Raw genomic sequence first — 19073 nt, forward strand, 5'->3', positions numbered from 1 at the left:
GGTCCCCAGCAGTGGGACCACTGCAATCAGACATCTTATCCCCTATCCTTTGGATAGGGGATAAGATGTCTAGGGGCGGAGTACCCTTTTAAGTGGAAATCTTGGGTGAGTTCCCACACTTTTTTTTCCCAGGACTTGACCCATGAGCACAAACAATCGCTGGGTTGTTTGTGCGGCCCTTTGTGCGCAGAATTTCCAGCAATTTTTTGCAGCAGAGTTGCGGCGGAATTTCTCTGTTCTCAGAACAAAAAATGATGCGGAAATTCAAGCTCTGTTAATTTCAATCGGTTTTCCGCTGCAGAATTCTGCAAAATATAAGACTGGTCATATATTTTTGCAGAATGCTTTTGCAGAATGGCAGATTTTCTGGCAGGATAAAGTAAATTGAATGAAATTTGCAGAAATCCATGCACGTACTGCAAAATATTCTAATGTCTGGGATGAATAATGTGTTTGAAAAAATGTCTGCAACAAATTTGCATGTGAACATACTCCTATAGGGTCTAACACACTGTGAGTTGTATTTAGCACATAGCGGGTTAAAATATTTTTTCAGAAAAATATATTGGCTATCTGAAAAAGGTTATAGGCCACTGAGATTTCTAAATACATTATCAAGCACCTATGCTGTATATGAAATGGGCCATGTATCGCTCGAAAACACTCGGTAATTGGATTTTTATGTGCTTGCAGAACTATTGGGTGATGGATTATAACTGCACATTGCATAAAATTAAAGAAAAAACATACAATTTGCACAGCATATGTTTTATTTAAAGGAAATGTACAGGTAGGCACCATTTGTATCATTCCAATGCATGTAGAAGAAAAGAAAGATGACTGGTTTGCAAACAGTATTATTGTAAATAGCCTACCTTTTTGTGTATGCAGCTTCTGTGCAGACCCATGTGTCCACATAGCTACAGAGCACAGAGAAAATGTCATCTGGTTTTGAAAATACGCAAGCAATGGGTCAGTTCTGTAGTCTGTAGTTTGTAACATATTAAGCGGCATAGGAGCTGTAGACACAAAATGGGGGGGGGGCAGCGGGGACACTGTTCCTTTTTGGAATTTACAGTAAAGGTAAAAATACCAAAAAGGATTTACCGTACTACAGCTTTTTATTGGGTTATAGTTTTTTGTTCCCTTTTTCTGTATTATCTCTTTATTTGTTGTTTTATATCTATTATGTTTTGATGAATTAAATAAAGTTTTCTCATATTTACCATTTGTTTGCTGTGCTTATATCTTTCTTTATCGGTGTGTTTAGTTTCATGCACAGTCACTTACCTAGGTGTAAGGTCTTTTTGTTTTTGGTGCTTAGAACTTACACTGTCCATCATTACTATGTTATCATGTTTTATGTTCATTTTACAGTTGAAAGGGGTACTCTGCCCTAGACATCTTATCCCCTATCCAAAGGATAGGGGATAAGATGTCTGTTTACGGGGGTCCCGCTGCTGGGGACCCCCGCAATTTCTCCTGCAGCCCCCCCAAGTCATCACTGCAAGGAGCTAAGTTTGCTCTGTCCGTGATGACTCTGTGCGTGACTTTACGGCTCCACCCCCTCGTTACATCACGCCCCGCCCCTTCAATGCAAGCCTATGGGAGGGAGCATGGCGGCCGTCACACCCCTCCCATAGACTAGGGATGGGGCATGTTGTAACAAGGAGGTGGAGCCGTAACGTCACAATATTCCGCCACCTGTATCGTGAGTCATCACGCCTGGAGTGATGACTCGGGGGGGGGGGGGGGCTGCAGGAGAGATTGCGGGGGTCCCCAGCAGCGGGGATCTCACTTTGCGCTCTCCAGTTTATTAGGTGAGTGACAATTTAAAGGGGTACTCCGGTGCTTAGACATCTTATCCCCTATCCAAAGGATAGGGGGATAAGATGCCTGATCGCGGGAATACCGCTGGGGACCCCCGGGATCTTGCACGTGGCACCCCGTTTGTAATCAGTCCCCGGAGCGTGTTCGCTCCGGGTCTGATTACCTGCGACCACAGGGCCGATGGCGTGTGACGTCACACCTCTGCCCCCGTGTGACGTCACGCTCCGCCCCCTCAATGCAAGCCTACGGGAGGGGGCGTGACAGCTATCACGCTCCGGGGACTAATTACAAATGGGGTGCCGCGTGCAAGATCACGGGGGTCCCCAGCAGCGGGACTCCCGCGATCAGGCATCTTATCCCCTATCCTTTGGATAGGGGATAAGATGTCTATGCACTGGAGAACCCCTTTAAGGTGATTTGGCTGATTTTGTGATGCAGATTTCAATGTAAATTAAATGACTGAACACAGCATCAAATCTGCAGCTTCAAAATCTGTGCATCAAATATGTACAGGATACTGTACATGTGGATTCACCCTAAGGGTAGGTCAATGGGCAGCAAAATCTGCAGCAGCATATCTGCAGTAGATCTCCAACAAAAATATGCACGTGTGAACGTACCCTTAGGATCCTTTCACAGATGCAAATTTTGCTGCATATTTTCTGCAGCTTATTTTCTGCTTTTTATTTTATCATTGACTTACTGGCAGAAAATAGGCAGCAGAAAATCTGCACCAAAATCTGCAGCAAAATTGGCATGTAAGAACGTACCCTAAAGGCAAAAGGGTGTATTTTGGTGGAAGGCAGCATGTTTACTGCTGCGGGATTGAATAGGGGCGGGATCTCCATTGACCACATTGACTTTAGTGGGATTTGCAGTGGACTTTCTGCAGTGGAAGTTCTGCTACCAAAAAACTGCTGCGAAGAGCTTGTGAACAAGCCCTAAGGATACATTCACACGACTGGTATTCTCCACAACTTTTCCACAGCCGAAAATCAGCAGCAGTCCAGATTGAGGTCAAAGCAATGTGCTGCGGATTTTCCGCTGTGGAAATTCCACCCCGGAAAATCTGCCTCTGGAAACCTGGAGCTGGGAATTTGCAGGTAACTAACCCGTGTGAACGTACCCCAAGCATATGTTCACATGGCCGGATCATCTGCAATTTTCCTAATGTGGGTTTAAGCCGTGTCAGGTTTTTCCGCATCAGAAAATGTGCAGCAGATTACGTTGACTTCAATGGGGTCTGTTGTGGATTTTCCGCTGCCAGGAAAACTTGCAGAAGACTCGCCCATGTGTCGTAGCCTAAAGCAGCTATAACAATCAATTCTTAATTTCAAGTGTACTAGGCTATAAGAGCCAATCATTGTTTTGCTTTCACTTTCAATAGCTTGTTAGAAAAAAAAGACAAAAAAAGAAAGTTGTATTGTATGTAGAAAATGTATGGATGGATGTATGTTAGGGTGTATGACAGGCGATGTGTTAGGGTGTATTCACACGTACAGTATTCTGCACATATTTAGAGCTACAGATTTGATCATGTGTTCAGCAGGGCCGGATCATCATTGCCCTGCGGGCACGGGGCCCCCGTCGCATTCGGGACATCCCTGCGTCCTGAAAAATCTTTTCAGGACACAAGGATGTCCCAGTGGTTACCTCTCTCCGGCGGCCCCCGCGTTAACTTTAAAAACGCAGGGGCCGCCGGGAGTTAGCGCACGCAGGGACGTCACTGACATCCCGTGCGTGCACCCATAGGAGAAAAGCGGTGCATTGAGGAGGACGCGTGCGCATGGTAAGTGACCAGAGGCACGTCATCTTCAGTGTTCCGACCTTCGGTCCCAGGACCTACTGCTATGGCCCTTAGGCCATAGCAGTAGAACCTGACCCCGGACCGGAGGAGTGGTTGTCGGAACACTGAAGTGGGGCAGTAAACAGGCATACAGCCTCCAGCCATACACTGTATATGGCTGAAGGCTGTATGTCTGTGGGCGAACTGTACTGCACCTAATGTGGGGAACTATACTGCACCTAATGTGGGGGAACTATACTGCACCTAATGTGGGGGAACTATACGGCACCTAATGTGGGGGAACTATACTGCACCTAATGTGGGGGAACTATACTGCATCTAATGTGGGGGAACTATACTGCACCTAATGTGGGAACTATACTGCACCTAATGTGGGGTAACTGTACTGCACCTAATGGGGGGAACTATACTGCACCTAATGTGGGGGAACTATACTGCACCTAATGTGGGGGAACTATACTGCACCTAATGTGGGGAACTATACTACACCTAATGTGGGGAACTATACTACACCTAATGTGGGGGAACTGTACTACTTCTAATGTGGGGGAACTGTACTGCACCTAATGTGGGGAACTATACTGTACCTAATATGGGGGAACTATACTGCACCTAATGTGGGGGAACTATACTGCACCTAATGTGGGGGAACTATACTGCACCTAATGTGGGGGCACTGTACTGCCAACCTAATGTGGGGGAACTGTACTGCCAACCCAATGTGGGGGAGCTGTACTGCCAACCCAATGTGGGGGAACTGTACTGCCAACCTAATGTGGGGAAACTATACTGCCAACCTAATGTGCGAGGACTTATACTGCCAACCTAATGTGGGGGAACTACAACCTAATGCGGGGGAACTATACTGCCAACCTAATGCGGGGGAACTATACTTCACCTAATGTGGGGGAACTATACTGCACCTAATGTGGGGGAACTGTCGGGGGGCCCATCATAATGAAGTGCTCCGTCTTCCAGGCAGCCTTAATCTGGCCCTGGTGTTTAGTCATTTAGTTTACATTGATATCTCCAGCATAAAATCTGCAGCTTCAAATCCTGCACATCAAATATGCACAGGATACTGTACGTACTTAGTGTCCAATTTTTAAAATGTATTTTTTCATTGCATTCTGTATGCAATTCTTGACAAATGTTAAATTATAGTGGTTCTCCATTCAGTGAAACCTCTCCAAAAGACCACCTCTTTGAGTAGACCACCTCCTTATCCAGACCAGTTGCACATTTATTATGTCTTCAAGATCATCCCCTAGAAGACAACATTTTTTAAAAATTTCAGGTGGTCGTTTTAAAGAAGCTTCATTGTAAATCAGTGTCTTTACAGCCAGGGTGCCTCCAGCTGTTACAAAACTACAACTTCCAGACTTCAACTGTCCGGGCATGAATTGTAGTTTTGCAACAGCTGGAGGCACACTGGTTGGGAAACACTGCTCTAAAATAATCATAAATATATATATATATATGTACACCCCCCCCCCCCCATATATACATATTTAAAATTCAGCAATTCATCCTGGCCTATTCTCAGTACGCAAACAAGGATAAATTGGGTTGCAGTATATGCAGTATTAAGCTGTGTTAGTTGTATTAATGAAGGGACGGATTGGAAGCTCCCCAAGGCTTTTCAGCAACCCCAGCATCATTTGGAATGCTAAAACGCTATGAAAATTGTATAAACGTATTCCGTCACAGGGCAAATATTGTACAGGGCAAATATTACTATACCTTTCATCAATTTATGAATTTTTAGCAGTAGTTTTATAAAACATCAATGCGTATAGTTGGAGTCATAAGTTTCCATCCATCTTAGCCACATCCATCCAGTAGATCGATTATAAAGACAGCGATTTATTTGGCTTTTACTTCAGTATGTTCCGAGTGGCTCATAAATTTACATACAGGTGGTAAGTATTCAATAAATTTGCCTTTACATCAGGGGTCTTCAAACTGCAGACCTCCAGATGATACAAAACTACGATTTCCGTTGGCTGTCCGGGTATGCTGGGAGTTGTAGTTTTGCAACATCTGGAGGTCTGGATTTTGGAGACCACTACAAAAGTTATACTACACTGTATAACTTTGATTACACACTTAGGGGCCTACAAGATGTTGCTAAGATTCTGTTCCTCCTGACAGAATGCCCCTTTGCATGCATAAGCTTTTTCAGTCCTGCCTATGACCCTTTTATAGAACTGAGGTCAGGGCTTTGTGATGGCCGCTCATTTCATTATCCTTAAAGCGGTACTCCAGATGGAAAAATATTTTTTTTTAATCAACTGGTGCCGCAAAGTTATACAGTTTTGTAAATTACTTCTATATTAAAATCTTAAAGCGGAGCAGCCCCTAGACATCTTATCCCCAATCCAAAGGATAGGGGAGAAGATGTCTGCCGCTGGGAACCCCCGCGATCTCTCTTGCAGCACCCCCTGTCCTGTGCCTGATGACTGGCGATGCAGGGGCCGGAGGATCGTGACGTCATGTCCCGCCCCATTGTGGGCCACGCCCTTTCCCCTTAATGCAAGTCTATGGGAGGGGGAGTCACGATTCTCTGTCCCGCATCGCCAGTCATCAGGCATGGGAGCGAAGCTTGCTCCGTGCACCAGATGACAGGGGGAGATCGCGGGTGTCCCCAGTGGCAGACATCTTATCCCCTATGACTACACTCTTTAGATATTTTTGCTCTTTACATATTTATTTTTAATCTGTCAGTTCCTTCTACTTATTTTTTTTTTAAGTAGATTTGCCTTGTTTTAGTATCATAAACTTTATAGATTTTACATTTAGAAAATTACGTTGATTATAACCTTTCAGCTACATACTGGATTCAGGATATATCTATATCTCCTTAGAAAAACTTATGACATGTTAAAAGAGTGCGTAGACCCTGACCGGTGCTTCGTGCTTCTCTTCCCGCTCTGTGTCTATGAGACCTGGACAGCCCCATTGACTTATATAATGTGTCCGTCCATGTCAGGTGACAGAGCTGGGAGAGAACGTGATAAGAGTGAACTTCTCCTGGCTCTTTCTTGTGATCAGTGGGGGTCTGCACACTCAGACCCTGACCAAATAAGACTTTTAGTATGTCTCTACGATATATTAAAGGTGTTTGTTTTCTCTCAATAACAGTGCCCCTTTACCCCTTTAATCACCGGCCATATTTGCGTTTTTGCATTTTCATTTTTCCCTTTTCGTATTCCAAGAGCCAAAACCCCATTATTTTATCGGTATAAGAGCTTGGTTTTTGCAGAACCAGTTGTACTTTTTAATGGCATCCTTTATTTTGCATTAAATTTGGATGCTCTAGCACATGCAGCCATTTTCAATAGATAGTCAGTAGCAACCTGTTCTTGTGATTAGTGGGGGAGGGGTTGGGGTTGCAGAGACCAGTCCTCAAAGGGTCAGACTTTTTTCTTTTTTTTAAAGAAATTCTTTATTTATAGTTTTAAGAGGGATACAAAGCTTATCACAAAAGGGGTGCAGAGAGAAGGCCAACCCAGAATGCAGGTTAGGATAACTGGAACACCATTATGTAGTACTAAAAAAGGAGTTACAAGAACGGAACTCAGGTCGGCTAGAGGTGACCTGCAGGTGCACCCACGTTTCTGAAGGCTGGTGTAAGGTGTCTGGGAGGCCACACTGTATGTAATTTGTTTGGTTACCCCCCAGGGCACATCCTAGCGTAGTTGCCAGGTGTAATGGAAGCCAGAAAGCCCTCATGGTAACATATTATAAGACAACACCAGACACAAAGGGCTCTGGAACAAGTAAAGGCAAAATCTCTCTTTACTGGATCCAAGTGCTATTAAGGTTATCTTACATTTTTGTAGAGACAAGGCAGCAAGGGTGATAAGTGACTAGAGCAAGGGAGCTCTTTTTGAGCTTTACCTTAGCAACTCTTGGCAGTCACAGTCCATTTTCGTATTCACTAAAGGAAGGTTACATCACACCATTAGTTCCTGGCTTTTGATATTTGTAGCACTTCATGACACTCTAAATATGCCCAAAATTGTGGTTTGCAGGCACTTGAGTTATAGCCCACCCAGCTACTCTGATGACTGGGTTCAGCCTGAAGGGCATTAGGACTTAGATTGTAGTAAGGCCCTTGTGATGCTTCTCCTCACTGAAGATGAGCCTTCTCGAGTACAAGTTCTGCCAAATGACAGAATAATTTATCTTCGACTCACACGCTATAAGATGAACTAAAACGTAACTTTTATTTTTGAGCCAAAAGTAAAAAACAACAGCAGGACCATGTCTAAATATTTTGTTACTAACTGTTTGAAACAACTCAACATAAATGGACCTGCAGTGTGTACACAGAACTGTTAATGCAGGATAGCTGTTAATTTAAAACATTTTACAAACATTTTTCATGCAGTGCCAGACGTGTCCCCCTACTTAAGCCAGTACATGTCCGGGCCCATCTGAAGTTTGCTAGAGAGCATTTGGATTATCCAGAAGAGGATTGGGAGAATGTCATATGGTCAGATTAAACCAAAGTAGAACTTTTTGGTAAAAACTCAACTCGTTGTGTTTGGAGGGGAAAAAATGCTGAGTTGCATCCAAAAAACACCATACCTACTGTGAAGCATGGGGGTGGAAACATCATTCTTTGGGGCAGTTTTTCTGCAAAGGGACCAAGACCACTGATCTGTGTAAAGGAAAGAAGAATCGGGCCATGTATCATGAGATTTTGAGTTAAAACCTCGTTCCATCAGCAAGGGCATTGAAGATGAAATGTGGCTGGGTATTCCATACACACCGCCTGGGCAATAAAGGAGTGGCTTCGTAAGAAGCATTTCAAGGTCCTGGAGTGGCCTAGCCAGTCTCCAGATCTCAACCCCATAGAAAACCTTTGGAGGGAGTTGAAAGTCCATGTTGCCCAGCGACAGCCCCAAAACATCACTGCTCTAGAGGAGATCTGCATGGAGGAATGGGCTAAAATGCCAAAAAACTGTGTGTGAAAACCTTGTGAAGACTTACAGAAAACGTTTGACCTCTGTCATTACCAACAAAGGGTATATAACAAAGTATTGAGATGAACTTTTGTTATTGACCAAATGCTTATTTTCCACCATAATTTGCAAATAAATTCTGTGATTTGATGTGATTTTATGGATTTTTTTTTCTCATTCTGTCTCTCATAGTTGAGGTTATAACCTTTGATGAAAATTACAGACCTCTCTAATGTTTTTAAGTGGGAGAACCTGCACAATTGGTGGCTGACTAAATATAATATTTTTTTCCCCCCACTGTATGACAAACCGGGGTATAATTGTAAGGTTCACTTTAGAATTAATCTTTAATTATATACCCTCTGTGATATGAGATATGAATGGTGATACTCATTTGCATACTTATTGCAAGAAAATAGGGGGAAAAAAGCAGAGACATGTAAAGGGCATTTGGATCTGGCAGTGACACAGATTCACCTTGGGATCTGAGACAAGCTTCTAAATCAGAGGCAGGAGCTTAGGGTGATTATCATTTCCACTGCCAACTAAAAGCAGGACACCAGAGCGCTGAGAACACAGTTTTCAAGACCTCATGCAAATAGACAAGACAAAGTAGGCAAAGGCTATAATAACCAGGGTGCAAGTGCTATCTGAGGTCTCTGGCTTCAGCCACTGAATGACAGCGTCATTTAGAAGAGATTTATGTAGATTTTGGTTCCAAAGATAATAATAAAAAAAAAAAAACTTTAAATGAATTAAAATTTTCAAATAATAAATTTTACTATGGATTCCTCAAGATAACTCCACTGCTGCTTCATGAATTCCATATCTTTTTTGGGCCTCTGCAATAAAGTAAGTAATTCACATCTTAGTTAAAGCGGTACTCCGGCCCTAAGACATCTTATGCCCTATCCAAAGGATAGGGGATAAGATGCCTGATCGCGGGGTTCCCATCGTTGTGGACCCCCGTAATTTTTCATGCAGCACCCCGCTATTATCAGCCTCCGGAGCGAACATCGCTCGGGGTCTGAGGAATCACGATCATGGGGCCGGAGTATTGTGACATCACAGCTCCACCCCCTTGTGATATCACACTCCGCCCCCTCAATGCAAGCCTATGGGAGAGGGCGTGGCGGCTGTTATGTATATGTAATGTGGGGTCAAAGGAGCCTTAGAGTTTATGGCCATAATATTTCTTTAAAGGGGTAGTCCACTGAAAAAAAAATATTTTTTAATCAACTGGTGCCAGAAAGTTAAACAAATTTGTAAATGACTTCTATTTTAAAATCTTAACCCTTCTAGTACTTATCAGCTGCAGAGGAATCTTTTTGAACTTCCTTTTTGTCTGACCACAAGTGCTCTCTGCTGACACCTCTGTCAATTTTAGGAACTGTCCAAAGTAGGAGTAAATCCCCATAGCAAACCTATCCCGTCTGGACAGTTCCTGACATGGACAGAGGTGTCAGCAGAGAGCAGTGTTGTCAGGCAGAGAGGAAGTTCAAAAAGAAACAAACTTCCTCTTTAGCATAAAGCAGCTGATTAGAACTGGAAGGGTAAAGATTTTTTAATAGAAGTAATTTACAAATCTGTTTAACTTTCTAAAAAAAAATGTTTTCCAGTGGAGTACCCCTTTAATGAGCAAAGGGGCTTTCCCATCTATCATATATCCACAGCATTAGAGATTATTTTCTGATCACTAAGGTTGGGACCCTACTGACCACAAGAGCCCATGATCAGACTGGCCCACCAGGATAACAGGGGATTCTCCGGTGGACACTAGCTCTGAAACAATAGTAGGACCCATTTAGCCAACATAGGTCAATCCCATTTGGAGCAGAAAATGGGGCCAACTATATGCTACTAGAGTTTATTTCTTATTGAATCTGTTTGGAATCAACTAGGCACTAACTAAATCAGTTCAGCTAGCCGAATGGAGATCATTCTTCAATGGTGGACTGTGCAGCGAAATCTCTTGACAGCAATGGAATTCTGTGGTCGGCCCAAAGAACCCAAGTCCGAAATTGCACACCAACATTCTATATTTGAACAGATTGGCATTCGGGCTACCATTCCTTGCAATTCTATGGGACTGACAGAGATAGCCAAGCACTGTTATTTGCTACCTTCTTCAGACTTGTAGAGGTAAATGATATGGCAGTGTGCATACCTGACCACAACTCTGTTCTCGTGATTGGTGAAGTTGGTGAGTTATGCTTTACAGCAGGCCCCATGGACATAGGCAACAATAGACTGGAGATGCTGCATTTACATGAATCGGAGAGGTGTCTGTGTGTGCTTTGTGACCTTTTCAGTGGTGATTGTACAGGTAGGAGGGGGAGGCTGATCTGTGATGTACCTCTGTTATGTATATCCTGGTGTCACCTTCCACTATCATCCTGTCTGTTATGATAAGGAGGAATTCTGTACAGAACGGGAAGTCTCAGCTTAGTTTTGGGCTTGGTGGCCAGAATTGAAAAGGCAAGATGTCAGGTTAATTTTAAAATATTAATATGAAAATGTAAATGAAAAAAAAACATCGCCAAAAATAATTTTTACATAAAAATGTGATTTAAACAATAGGTCATTTTCTAATGCCGATCTCCATGGGAAGATTTAGTTCACAGTGTGCCGCTCTTTGGAAGATTTTTCATTAAACTACAGAAAGGGATTAAATTACTTGTAACGTCTCAGGATTTCCTCCTTCAGTGCTGATTTTAAGATGGACAGGCTTTCTGTAAATATTTCTTACAAAGGAGGCCTTCACCACGGCTCTCAAAAATGGTTCTCACTCCAGAGGATTTAGCTCAAACATGTATTAAAGGGGTATTCCGGGCAAAAACATTTTATCCCCTATCTAAAGGATAGGGGATAAGATGTCTGATTGCGGGGGGCCCGCTGCTGAGACCCCCTGCGATCTCCCTGCAGCACCCGCATTCTATGCGGGTGCTGAATCTCCAGTTTCGGAATCCTCTGTGTTTCCGGGACGTGATGTCATGCCACGCCCCCTCCATTCATGTCTATGGGAGGGGGCGTGACAGCCATCACGCCCCTTCCCATAGACATGAATGGAGGGGGCGTGGCGTGACGTCACGTCCCGGAAACACAGAGGTTTCCGAAACTGGAGATTCAGCACCCTCATAGAATGTGGGTGCTGCAGTGAGATCACGGGGGGTCTCAGCAGCAGGCGATAGGGGATCAAATGTTTTTGCCCGGAATACCCCTTTAAATGGTCGCTCAATGACTTTCACAGTCACTGTGTAAGAGAATGTTCACACTAAGGAATTGACGAAGAATTAACTTGTGTAATTTTAGTATATAGCTCCAATTCCGCCTTGAATAAAAGTTTCATTGGCTTTAATAATCTTTTCGCTGCTCCATTCACACTAAGAAATTTACGCGGATAAAATTCTGACACTGAATTGTGTTCCGCCAGAAGATTGAACATGTTCATTCTTCTGGTGGAATCCGCAGGTAAAAGCCCATTGACATTAATGTAATTTATTTTTCCTGACAAAATGAGTTTGGAGCAGAATTGATGCTGAATTTTTGTGTGGATCAAGCCCCAAAGTGGCTGAACTTCCTCCTCGGAATTTCCTGATCCTTCTCCTAAATTCCTCATTAAATTCCATGTCAAATTCCATGCCATTTCCCCACCAAGCAGAAAATTGCATATTTCCTGAATTTCCTGAACAAAAATGATTCCTCATAAATTTTTCGTCAATTCCTCAGTGTGAACATACCCTAATGCTGCTATTTACTTGGCAGCATTGTTTAGGTTCCCTCAGGCGACCCAAGTGTTGCAACTGAAATACATAAACTAAAATACAACAGCTATGTGAAACCATCCTAAAATAACTTCTCTATTCTGTACAGAAATAAGAAACATCTCTTGACCTTCATATGGTTACTCTTCTTGCCTCCAAAAATTGTCATTAAAGGGGTTATCCAGGAAAAAAACTTTTTTTTATATATCAACTGGCTCCAGAAAGTTAAACAGATTTGTAAATTACTTCTATTAAAAAATCTTAATCCTTTCAGTACTTATGAGCTTCTGAAGTTAAGGTTGTTCTTTTCTGTCTAAGTGCTCTCTGGTGACACTTGTCTCGGGATCCGCCCAGTTTAGAAGCAAATCCCCATAGCAACCCTCTTCTAAACTGGGCGGTTCCTGAGACAAGTGTCATCAGAGAGCACTTAGACAGAAAAGAACAACCTTAACTTCAGAAACTCATAAGTACTGAAAGGATTAAGATTTTTTTAATAGAAGTAATTTACAAATCTGTTTAACTTTCTGGAGCCAGTTGAGATATATATATATATATATATATATATATATATATATATATATATATATAAGTTTTTTCCTGGAATACCCCTTTAACACCTACACATCATGGATTCTTTCCCTAAGTGATATCATTCCTTCTTAGTATAATACATTACCAGTCATTGCACGTTTATAATACATCTCAGTTATCAAGTAGAAAATATTTGTGAATGCAGAATTTCGGACTGCTGTATGTACAGCTTTATCCATAAAAAGTAACGTTTAGTACTTAGAGATTGTTGCATCATATAAATTTATACAGCAACTTACTGTTTATTTATGTAAGCCTATAGTGCCACCTAGTGTTTATGCAAGTAAATGTGATGAAGACAAAATTATCGAAGCTACGTTTATAATCTGGGCTCAATTTTGACTAGTCACCCAGAATATATTGAGGGTATTGGTTAAATTCCCAATTAGCTAATACTTTATCATTGTCTGAAACATATCCTTACTATATATATATATAATTGTCTAATATTAGGCCCCTTGCACACTATGGAATATCTAGCCAACATTCCACATGCAGCAAGCACTGCCGTAATTAATTGGTGGTAGGACCGCACAGACATGGGCCACCCCCATTGACTGCAATGCATTTCCGAGCTGAATTCTTCAAAAGAACATGTTTTGGCATACTACGGCATACTACGGAATTTGAATTTCCACAGTGGAAATTCAGCAGTGTGCACAGTGCTGCAGAACCCCATTGAAGACAATAGGAGGCTGCTGTACTGGAAATTCTCTAGTGTGCAATGGGCATAAGGCTAAGTTTCCACTTGTTTTTTTTTTTCTGGCAGTTTTTGTAGATCTGCCGCTGCAGTTTTTGAGCCAAAACCAGAAATGTATTCAAAAGGAATAGGACATATAAAGGAAGGACTTGCACTTCTTCTCCCTTATGGATCCACTTCTGACTTTGGCTCAAAAACTGCAGTGGCAGTATTCCAAAAACTGCCAGAAAAAAAACAAGTGGAAACCTAGCCTAAGGGTACGTTCACACGTGCGGATTTTCACAGCGTATTTAACTGCGGATCCGCTGGTGAAGGCCCCGCTCTGTGCTGGCTTTACATGTGCCTGCTGGTAACGGCAATACGCCACTAGGAGCAGACACACTGCAGCGATGTGTGCGGCGTACTGGCACGTCGTGGCCGCTCTCCCTGCTCTGAGCTAGGCAGAGAGCTCCCGTGATGTATACTGCGACTCGCACATCGCAGTGTGCCTGCTGGTAGCCGCCTATTGCCACTACAAGCAGGCACATGTAAAGCCAGCATAGAGTGGGGCCTTCACCAGCGGATCTGCAGTGTAAAATATGCTGAAAATCCACGCGTGTGAACGTACCCTAAGGGTACGTTCACATGGGTGGATTACCTGTGGAATTTTGCTATCATTGACTTCAATGGGTCAGCCAAAAATCCACAATAGAGGCAGATTTGCATTCAGGCCCATTGAAATTAATGGCAGCAAAATCCGCTGCAGATTTTCTGCAGAAGATAGGCTGTGGAAATTCCGCAGGTAATCCGACCGTGTGAACGTACTCTTAGGGTACGTTCACATGCGCTAATTTTTAGCAGGTTTTCCGCCGCGTATTTAAAGTGGACGGGCTCTTCTGGGCTGTCCGCAGCAGATTTTCCCCCGACGGAATTTATAATGATGCGCTTCATGTGATCTTCTTGTATAGAAATTCAGTCTCTCCAAGCGCTTTATTACTGTTTACTAAGAGACTTTTGTGCTTTTATCCCTGTTTATACAGCTATATATCATTTTACTATTGCCTAGATCAGTGGTCTCCAACCTGCGGACCTCCAGATGTTGCAAAACTACAACTCCCAGCATGCCCGGACAGCCAAAGGCTGTCCGGGCATGCTGGGAGTAGTAGTTTTGCAACATCTGGAGGTCCGCAGGTTGGAGACCATTGGCCTAGATGCTCTTGGATGCCCCCTATGATTTCATTTGCTTTAGGTTTGCTTTTACTGTGTGTGTACGTCATATTTCTCAAAAAGATAACATTTTTTTTTATCATATTCTTTAATAACCCAGTACTTTGTAGTTAATAACCCAGTTATTGTAGCAAACTAGTAGAGAGAGGTTTGTGCTGCTGCCGTATTTGGCTCACAGAGCATTGTCTCCACTGGATGCAACCGATTGAGAACAGGACAAGTCATGTACCAGATTATTGCCTCTGAAGGTGAAGAGTGTTCTCATTCACTGACAGCAAACAAATATCTTCAAAATGGGGAAGAACTGAAACACAAAGTATATTGGAAAGTTATAGAACTTTTTAGGGGACAAAAAAAACACACAACTGTTGCAGCTTCCATTAATGCAATGATATTCTTCCTTTACTTACAATTAGAAAGTGATGTGATGTATTTACAAACCACAATGCAATGTGATTGTGTGTTTTCACCATTAGGGTACGTTCACAAGGGCAGATTACCTGCGGAATTTTCATAGCGTATTTGCTGCAGAAAATCCGCAGTGAATTTTGCTACCATTGACTTCAATGGGTCAGCAGAAAATCCGCAATAGAGGCAGTTTTGCAGATTTTCCATCGAACCCATTGAAGTTAATGGTCGCAAAATCTGTTGCGGATTTTCCGCAGCAAATACGCTGCGGAAATTTTGCAGGCAATCTGCCCTTGTGAACGTACCCTAAGGGTACATTCACATGGGTGGATTGCATGTGGAATTTCTGCAGCAAACTGACTTCAATGGGTCAGCAGAAAATCCACAATAGAGGCAGTTTTGCAGATTTTCCATCGGACCCATTGAGGTTAATGGTCGCAAAATCTGTTGCGGATTTTCCGCAGCAAATACGCTGCGGAAATTTAGCAGGCAATCTGCCCTTGTGAACGTACCCTAAGGGTACATTCACATGGGTGGATTGCATGCGGAATTTCTGCAGTAAACTGACTTCAATGGGTCAGCAGAAAATCCACAATAGAGGAAGATTTGCAGATTTTCCTTTTGGACCCATTGAAGTCAAATGTAGCAAAATCCGCTGCGGAATTTCCGCGGCACATACGCTGGGGAAATTCCGCAGGTAATCAGCCTGTGTGAACGTACACTTATACTGAGATTACAGAGAGCCTGTGGCTTTAGGGGCGTAATTGTAGGGGGGCAAATGTGGTATTTGTTACCTGGGTCTCCCTTTCTTATAAAAAGAAACCAGCTCTATAAATGAAGCATAATAATTGGGGGCCCTGTTACAGATTTTGCATTGGGGCCCAGCGTCTTCAAGTTCCATATCTGGTCCTCTATAAGTACATGAAACCACAAAACCTCTTTAAGGTTATGTTCACACACGCAGTATTTTAGGCTGTTTTTAAGCTGTAAATGTCTGTTTTGCATATCTAAAAACAACACAAAATAAGGCTGAGTCAACATAGCTTCTAGCTTGGTTCACAGGCTATGTTCACACAGACTATGTTTTTGCTGGATTTTCAGCCAATTTTTCAAGATTTTAAGGCTAATTTAAAGGGGTACTCTGCTTGAAAACATTTTTTTTGTTAATCAACTGGTGCCAGAAAGTTAAACAGATTTGTAAATTACTTCTATTTAAAAATCTTAATCCTTCCCGTACTTATCAGCTGCTATATGTTCCACAGGAAGTTCTTTTCTTTTTGAATTTCCTTTCTGTCTGACCATAGTGCTCTCTGCTGACACCTCTGTCCATGTCAGGAACTGTCCAGAGCAGGATAGGTTTGCTATGGGGATTTGCTCTTACTCTTGACAGTTCCTAAAATGGACTGAGGTGTCAGCAGAGAGCACTGCGTTCAGACAGAACGGAAATTTAAAAAGAAAATAACTTCCTCTGTAGTATACAGCAGCTGATAAGTACTGGAAGGGTTAAGATTTTTAAATGGACGTCATTTACAAATCTGATCTGTTGTTTAAAATTATTTTTTCTTCTGTGGAGTACCCGTTTAAGGCTAATTTTACACAGTGTTTGCATTCTTTTTGGGGCTGTAAAACACCTGCACAATGGCCAAGTTCTATTGAACTAGAAAAGGCTGTCTGTTTACACATACATTAAAGGAATTATGTGGTCCAGGACAACTTTGGATAGGGGATAAAGATCACGGGGGGTCCGACCCCTGGGACACCCAGTGATCTCCTGCACGGTGCCCCAGCTCTCTGTAGGGAAGGAGCTGTGTCCTGTATCTCCACCTTTCCTATAGAGATACATGGATGGGGCATGTAGTCCCCTGCTTCATGTGGACAGTCTCCCTGCACAGAGTGAATATTGCTCTGTGCACTAGAGAAGCGGGGTGCCATGCAGGGGATCCCAGCAGTCAAACCCCCTCTTCCCCCCTGCAATCAGACAACTATCCCCTATGCTTTGGATAGGGGTTAAAGTGTCCTGCACCACATAACTCCTTTTATTTTATTGCCATAATTGTTATGGCTACAAGATGCTTGCCTTTTTCATCAGTTGTTTACTGATGAGTGCTGTGCAACTCTGGATGGTCCAGATGGATGGAGTAGTGGATGCTTGGTGGACGGCCATCCTGTTCCAACAAGACTGCGACGTCAGCAAGGCAGAGGTGGAGTCATGTTTTGGGCCTTAATCATGGGAAGAGAGCTGGTTGTCCCCTTTAGGATCCCTGAAGGTGTAAAGATGACCTCTGCAAAGTATGTGGAGTTTCTGACTGACCGCTTTCTTCCCTGGTACAGAAGAAAGAACTATGATTTCCGTAATAAAATCATCTTCATGCATGACAATGCACCATCTCATGCTGCAAATAATACCTCTGCATCAATGGCTGCTATGGGGTTAAAAGGAGAGAAAGTCATGGTGTAGCCTCCATCCTCCCCTGACCTCAATCCTTTTGGGAACCTTTGGGGCATCCTCAAGCAAAAGATCTATGAGGGCGGGAGGCAGTTTACATACAAACAGCAGCTCTGGGAGGCTATTCTGACATCTTGCAAACAAATTCAAGCAGAAACTGTCCAAAAACTCACAAGTTCAATGGATGCAAGACTTGTGAAGCTGCTATCAAATAAGGGTCCTATGTTAAAATGTAACGTGACCTGTTAAAATGTTGAAAAAGTTAAAATGTTGTTAAACGTTTGATTGAAATAGCTTTTGATTTCAGTAAATATGCTGCAAACACAACAAATGACAATTTTCAGTTCTTTACAACCTATAAAGGGTTTTAAAACTTACTGCGTCTAATAATTTGGAACAGTGAATTGTACGTTTTTTTATGTTTAAAAAAAAAATACTGTTATCATTAGAAGGTTTGTCCACTAAAATTTTAATTGTACTCCTAATAGTTGATAACATGAGAATTATGCTGACTGTTATTATGTTATCAATGTTATCAATTATTTAGATAAATGAGAAAAAAATTGCATAATAATTTGGAACAGGGTGTTTAGTGGACTATTGGTCGAATTAAAATTGCTGTTTATTGGGTTGTAGGCTTTGCTGTAGCCTAAAAAAATGGCTGCAGATATAGCTGAAACATGGCGGCAATTATAAGGTGAAAAAAATGATTAAATACCAGGCCCAGAAGAAAATGCTCAAAAACATTTTAGAATTAAGTCATTTGTGAGCCTCAAAATGAGACAGGATGCAAAACCTAGCCCAAGGCATGGCATTCCCTGATATATATATATATATATATATATACACACATATATTCTGGTTTTTATTTTAGCAGTCTAGTGTTGTGTTATATAAAAGTTTTTGCATTCTACTATTAAGGCTAGTGAAGCCGTATGATGACACATATACTTGTCATTCTGGTAGGGTATGGAAAGGTGTGCCAGCAGTCATAATAAGTATCTTAAAACACTAGATTAAAGCCATCCGTCTGCTTTAGGTGATAGTAAAGGAGATTGCCTTGAAGATTATCCCTTACCACCTTCCCAAGCAGGTCCGCCATGATGACTGTATAATGGGATTAAGCCCAGCTTTTCGTTCTTAAGTAAGATTATGAAGAAAAGAAAAATTGGGGTCTGTGCCAGACCTTTTCTTGCTTTCCTGACTATAAAAGAAACTCATCCATCTTAACTGAATTGTACTGTAGGGGATACACTCTGTACCGGGGGCCAACAACATTTGCAGATCGAAGGGTATCTCCTGTATGAGCGTGTAGCCATCTCTTCTTCACTGTCCCATAAATTCCAAA

This window comes from Hyla sarda, chromosome 9 (genome assembly GCF_029499605.1).
Source record: "Hyla sarda isolate aHylSar1 chromosome 9, aHylSar1.hap1, whole genome shotgun sequence".
Classification (NCBI taxonomy): Eukaryota; Metazoa; Chordata; class Amphibia; order Anura; family Hylidae; genus Hyla; species Hyla sarda.